Genomic DNA, 7332 nt, shown 5'->3' on the forward strand with positions numbered 1-7332 from the left:
TATTATATATTATGGTACGATTACGTCTCTGCGATCATCGTATACAGTAGGTTACTGGTGGGGATTGTTATGATGAAGGTTAGTAACTGGGTCACAGTGTTGACCTCAGACGAGTAGACTTTTACTTTACCCTGTAATATGTCATGACCTTGAGGGGGACAATAACAGCTTTTTCACTGGTTTTGCCCTCTGGTGAGAACATTATGGTAAGGTATGATAAGATAAGATTATAATGGTAATTAAATTAATTGTTGTTTCAGTACCGCACAGCAGATGGCAGGTCGACCATATAGGACTCTTTCGGTCGGTCTACATTAAAGATGCATGGTCACAGCTGTGTTTTATTTCAGTTCAACCCATCTCACCAGATTATTTCATATAACGTAAACTTGATGATAATGCCCCCATCAAATTCCTCAAAGAGGCCTTCTTTTATTATTATTTTTTTATTTTATCTTATCTTTTTCCCCCTTCTTTTTTTCCATTTTTCTCCCCTCCCAATGTTAGTCGTTATGCCAATTCCCAATCCCCTTCCTGGTCGTTGCGCACTCTACCCCCTACCGTCGGTCTGGGAGGGTGGAGACTATCACATGCTTCCTCCGACACATGTGTAGCCAGCCCACCGCTTCTTTTCACCTGGCAGCGCGGACTCTCACTGGGAGAGTGTAACGTGTGGAAGGTCACACTACCTCTCCTAGATCCTTCCCTCGCTGTGCAGGCGCCCCGACTGAACTGTAGGAGTCGCTGTCCACAACGACCCAGACCCACCCACCGGCTTCCCTCCCGCTGACTCTGCCAATCGAGCCAGTATGACGGCCGGCCAAGCCGGAAGCAACGCTGACAGCTGGATTCGATACCAGTGTCTCTTGCGTTGGTGACGAAAGAGGCCTTCTTTTGACACGAACAAGGATGTGATGTTTGACTGCAATCCTTTTAGTCCTCAGTGAGGCATTGGATACGATAGATGATGCAGTTCTAATTGACTGCTTCAAATACTGGTGCATCACAGGCAAATAACTAAAATGTCTGAGTTCCTACCTCTGCAGCGAAACTTCTTTATTACACGCATCATCCTCAGCAGGCATCGTTTGTGGGATCCCACAGGGCTCAATTTCAGGGACCATCGTCTTCTCCCTGTATGCTCTTCCATTAGGCCAAATTTTCATTCAATCAATCACTGTGCAGATTGATTGATTGAATGAACGTTTTATTAACAGATTGCAGAATGGGTACAATACAGTACGGCTCAATACACACAATTGTTAAGGGGATGCAGACCAGGGAAAGACTTTTGTCTTGTTTACATCAGGGTCCCCCATTTTCAATTCATAATGAATTGTAAGTAAGGGTGCAACTTGCTCCGTGCAATCCATTCTTTGTGGATTTAGCCCCATGTCTCTTCGCTGATAACATCCAATTATATCTTCCAGTGATGTGGAAAGCATTTCCACCCTCAAATTGTACAGCCCTGGCCTATTCCTATTTTTATTTTATAATTCTATTCTATGATATTGTGCTTCTATGTTAATTTAGTTGATATTCCATTTTATTTTATTCCACCTTTTAATTTTTTTATTTCACCATAATTGTCTGTCCGTCAATGTCGCACCAAAAACAACCAAATCAAATTCCTTGTGTGTGAAAACTACTTGGCAATAAAGACCTTTCTGATTCTGATTCTGAAATGTCTCACAAATATGAAATGTTGGATGTCTCAAAAATGTTATACAGCTCAACGAAAACAAACAGCAATCGTTCTGAGTGGCCCTCCCACATTGATCATCAAGGTAATCTGTCCAACTTCAGGTGTTTGCAGTCTAGCTTCTTTCAACTGAGAACTATCTCCAGAATGAAACTGCGTTTGTGGCTTTCTCTCTTCCTCTTTAGAATACTGTCTGTTTCGGCTTCAATCCAACATCCCCCTCATGTCTCTGCACTTTGTATAGAATTCAACAGCTAGTATTGTGTCATGGTACTTAAAGACAAGGTCACATTATCCATTAGAGGCCCTTAGAGCCCCACAAGCTGATGAACAACCTGTCTGAGCAAAGTCAGTATCATCTTTATATTCACTTCTTGAAACGCAATTTTACAGTTTTTATGAAATGTCTATATTATGTCTAATTATTGTCATCATTTTGTTTGTTGTTTTTACATTATTTAATTTATTTAATCCCATTGTTTATAGGGGAAAGTCTAAGGGACATAACCATACACTAGTTTGGTACGCAATAAGTAGGGGAGTGAAACGTATATATGTATAAGCTATAGGGCCATCACAGATTTAACTTAGAGCTCTTCACGTGGTTGGCAGCCTATCTGAAGCTTGGTTGACCTGATGCAGAATTTGCCTAACAAATGTGGGGTGACCAATGAAAAGAAGGGAAGGCACACACACACACACACACACACACACACACACACACACACACACACACACACACACACACACACACACACACACACACACACACACACACACACACACACGTTTGAGATATACAAATATCCAGTTTATAACCAATACCTACCATTCCCACTTTGATGTATATAGAGTTTCATCCCATAAAAGGCAAGCCAGTGATCCTCTCTCTCTCTCTCTCTCTCTCTCTCCCTCTCGCTGTGTGTTTTCTTCACGCTGTCTTGTTCCACAGCCCCCCTCCTGGACCCAGGTCACACTTGGCAGCACAGCAATGCGCTGCAGTGGTCTATACTCGTAACTCTATCACTAACCCACCCCTCCTCTGCTGTATCTCGTTCCGTCGTGTTCAGCGTACTAGAACCCAGGTTCTGACGGAGAGACGGATGGTTCGGTGGAGAGAGACAGTGAAACGCGACACTTTTAATTCCCTCTCCTCTTTTTTCCCCTCCGGGCCTCATATAACCCTCTGTGCTTTGTGTTCCCCTTCCATTCATTTGATGATGACCTTGGGAAGACAAATCAGCTGCCATACAGATGAATATGAGACGGTTAATAGTTAATGGCCTTGTCTATTAACTAGAGCGTCTGGAACCTGTACCGCTCGCTGTGTGTGCCCACCTCGTGGCCCGTTCCGACCGCCTCCAGTCTAGCAGTGCGGCTGCTTTCAATTAATTTCCTTTATACAACAGGTAGGTGCAATCACGCATTGTGATTGGTCGAGAGCGTTCTAAACCGTGAGTATATTCATGATACACTCACGGTTAAATCACCATGAATATACCACTGCGCTGGCTTTAGTTAAATCACCATGAATATACCACTGCACTGGCTTTAGTTAAATCACCATGAATATACCACTGCACTGGCTTTAGTTAAATCACCATGAATATACCACTGCGCTGGCTTTAGTTAAATCACCATGAATATACCACTGCACTGGCTTTAGTTAAATCACCATGAATATACCACTGCGCTGGCTTTAGTTAAATCACCATGAATATACCACTGCGCTGGCTTTAGTTAAATCACCATGAATATACCACTGCGCTGGCTTTAGTTAAATCACCATGAATATACCACTGCGCTGGCTTTAGTTAAATCACCATGAATATACCACTGCGCTGGCTTTAGTTAAATCACCATGAATATACCACTGCGCTGGCTTTAGTTAAATCACCATGAATATACCACTGCGCTGGCTTTAGTTAAATCACCATGAATATACCACTGCGCTGGCTTTAGTTAAATCACCATGAATATACCACTGTGCTGGCTTTAGTTAAATCACCATGAATATACCACTGCGCTGACTTTAGTTAAATCACCATGAATATACCACTGCGCTGGCTTTAGTTAAATCACCATGAATATACCACTGCGCTGGCTTTAGTTAAATCACCATGAATATACCACTGCGCTGGCTTTAGTTAAATCACCATGAATATACCACTGTGCTGGCTTTAGTTAAATCACCATGAATATACCACTGCGCTGGCTTTAGTTAAATTACCTGCTCCCTTGACCCCCTACCCACTACTCTCACCAAAGCCTGCCTCCCTGCTCTCATCCCCCACCTCACCGCCCTTTTCAACCAGTCACTATCCCTAGGCCACGTCCCCTCCCCCTACAAACTCGCCGCTGTCACCCCTGTCCTCAAAAAACCCACTCTTGACCCATCCACCCTCTCCAACTACCGCCCCATATCCAATCTTCCTTTTTTCTCAAAAACACTGGAACGTATTGCTGCCTCCCAACTCCACTCCCATCTCCAGTCCAACACCCTATATGAACCCCTTCAGTCTGGCTTCCGTCCCGCTCACAGCACCGAAACTGCACTGGTAAAGGTCATCAACGACCTCCTCATCTCCGCTGACTCCGGTGCCCTCAACATCCTGATCCTACTCGATCTCAGTGCAGCCTTTGACACAGTGTGTCACTCCATCCTCCTCCAAAGGCTGCACCAACTGGGTGTTGAGGGCACAGCACTTGACTGGTTCTCCTCCTACCTCACTGACAGACACCAATTCATCTCCCTCTCCGGCCACACCTCCCCCCCCTCCCCAGTCACACAGGGGGTCCCCCAAGGCTCAGTCCTTGGCCCCCTGCTCTTCATCTGCTACATTCTCCCCCTTGGTCACATCATCCGCAAATACCACCTCAACTTCCACTGTTACGCTGACGACACCCAAATATACATCAGTACACAATCCCCCCACAGCCCACCCCTCAGTCACATTGAATCATGCATCACCGAACTCCAAACTTGGATGACCCACAACTTCCTCAAACTGAACAGTGACAAGACTGAACTCCTCATCATTGGCACCAAAACCACCCTCACCAGATCCGGACCCATCACACTCACCATCAACGACTCCACCATCACCCCCTCCCCCCTAGTCCGCAACCTTGGTGTCCTCCTTGACCCCACCCTCTCATTTGACCCCCACGTCCGCTCCATCGTCAAAACATCCTACTTTCACCTCCGCAACATCGCAAAAATCCGTCACTGCCTCTCCCCCCCCGCTGCTGAATCCCTCATTCACGCCTTCATCTCCTCCCGCCTGGACTACTGCAACTCCCTCCTCACTGGTATCACCTCCCGCTCCCTCCATAAACTGCAAATGGTCCAAAATTCAGCCGCCCGCCTCCTCACTAACACCCGGTCCCGCCAACACATCACTCCTGTCCTCCACTCCCTCCACTGGCTCCCGATCAAACACCGCATTAACTTTAAAACACTACTCCTCACCTTCAAAGCCCTCCACAGCCTGGCCCCCCCCTACCTGACTGATCTCCTTCTCCCCTACCGCCCAACCCGTTCCCTCCGGTCCTCCTCCACTGCCTCCCTCACCGTCCCGACATCCAAGCTTAAAAACTTCGGAGATCGGGCCTTCTCTCGCACTGCACCCCGACTCTGGAACTCCCTCCCCCAGTCCATCAGAGACTCCCCTACACTCTCCACCTTCAAAGCTCGCCTCAAAACCCACCTGTTCTCCCTTGCCTTCAACCCCCCCCACCCCTAAACCCCCCCCTCCCCTCCAACCTGATCGATATGTCTCTAGTCTTTTTTTTTGTGCCATCAGGCTGTCTCCCCCGTTCCCCCCATGGTCTCATGTTCCTTTGTTTTTGTTTCTTTGTTGTTTTGTTTTGTTTCTTTGCTTTCGCCTCTTTGTTTGTACCCCTGCTCCCGACTACTGTCAGCGACTTCGGGTTATTGAGAAGCGCTATATAAATTAAATGAATTATTATTATTATTATTTATGAATATACCACTGTGCTGGCTTTAGTTAAATCACCATGAATATACCACTGCGCTGGCTTTAGTTAAATCACCATGAATATACCACTGTGCTGGCTTTAGTTAAATCACCATGAATATACCACTGCGCTGGCTTTAGTTAAATCACCATGAATATACCACTGCGCTGGCTTTAGAATGTTGTAGAAAGTTTCAACTGCCATTCATCAAACGGAAACTGTCAACATGACCTACTCCGTGGACAACGTTACGTTTGATTTAACGTACCCGTTAACTAGGAACGAGTGGATAGATATACTGTAGAGAGGAGTCTAATGCAAGCGAAAATCTGAAAAAGTCATCAGCACCTCAGACAGTTCCAGTTCAATGCCCAAGCCGTTGACTTGGTGGTGTTGAAGGATTAATTGTGTCTTTTCTCCAGCGCGTCCAGCTCATCTTTCGTTGGATTGGCACGTCTAATAATGGTGTTTTTATGAATACCGTTAGATGTAGGGCCGTCCACTACTATATCTATCCACTCGTTTATAGTTAACGGGTATGTTAATAAATTAGACTAATACGTCATTCGTTTGCGTTGCCAAGCTGGTTGATAGCCTACTCCATTTGAAATTCCATAGCAACGATACATCTTTAGGAAAAAAATTTCTACGCCTAGTTCACTGAAATCGATATACACTAAAAGACCCTAGAATTGTCTGTATTCATCAAAAAATCTTCCCTGTCAAATTTTTACCGTCAAATAGCGAAAAACATTGCTTAATCACTGCTTTAATGATAATGTTAAACAGTAACAGTAGATCTAGAAATACTATTGTATTTATTTATATTTACCATTTGTAAGTGCTGTGTACCTCGGCACCAATAGTCATCAAGTCCTCTTCTTGTTCTTAACATTCAACGGCCCGTATTCGGGCTCGGGCTGCATTTTTGTACTACATAAGACTTCAGGCTATGGATCTGCTGTGTTTTCCAGCTTATAGCTATTTTTTTCTATTCATATAATAAAAAATGTGAGTACACAACTTCAAGTTCAACTCAAGTTCAGACCTCTGTTACTCTATTTCATTAGCACTAAAAGTAATTTAACTTTTTTGCATTAGTAATAGTAAAAGAATAGTAAAAGAATGTTATCTTTCAAAAGAGACCATGCTTATGCATGTGCTATAAGTAAGATAAGCTTTGCAAAAAAAGTATGCAGTCCTCAAGTTCAAGTAAAAATTCCACTTTTCTGGGTGCCTGTTAAGAGGTTAAATCAAACTTTCGTCAAATCCAGACAGAAGAGACGGTGTACATTTGGTCTAACCTGAGTGTATTGTGCAGTATTGTCTTTGTGGATAATAACAGGAAAGGCCACATTTCACTGCATCTGTTTGTGTGTATGTGTGTATGTGTGTAAGTGTGTATGTGTGTAAGAGTGTGTGTGTGTGTGTGTCAGGGCCGCCTGGGAGAAATGCGAGGCCCTGTGCGAGATTTAACGCGAGGCCCCCCCCCCCCCCCCCCCCCAAGGTAAAAAAAAAAAAAAAAATTATTATATATATATATATATATATTTTTTTTTTTTTTTTTTTTTTTTATACAGTCAACATATTCTTAAATAATAGCGCTGCCCGAGGCGGGGCATGATACAGTCAACATATAGCAAAAGAGA

The sequence above is a fragment of the Notolepis coatsorum genome (assembly GCF_963971535.1).
Source record: "Notolepis coatsorum genome assembly, chromosome: 8".
Taxonomy (NCBI): domain Eukaryota; kingdom Metazoa; phylum Chordata; class Actinopteri; order Aulopiformes; family Paralepididae; genus Notolepis; species Notolepis coatsorum.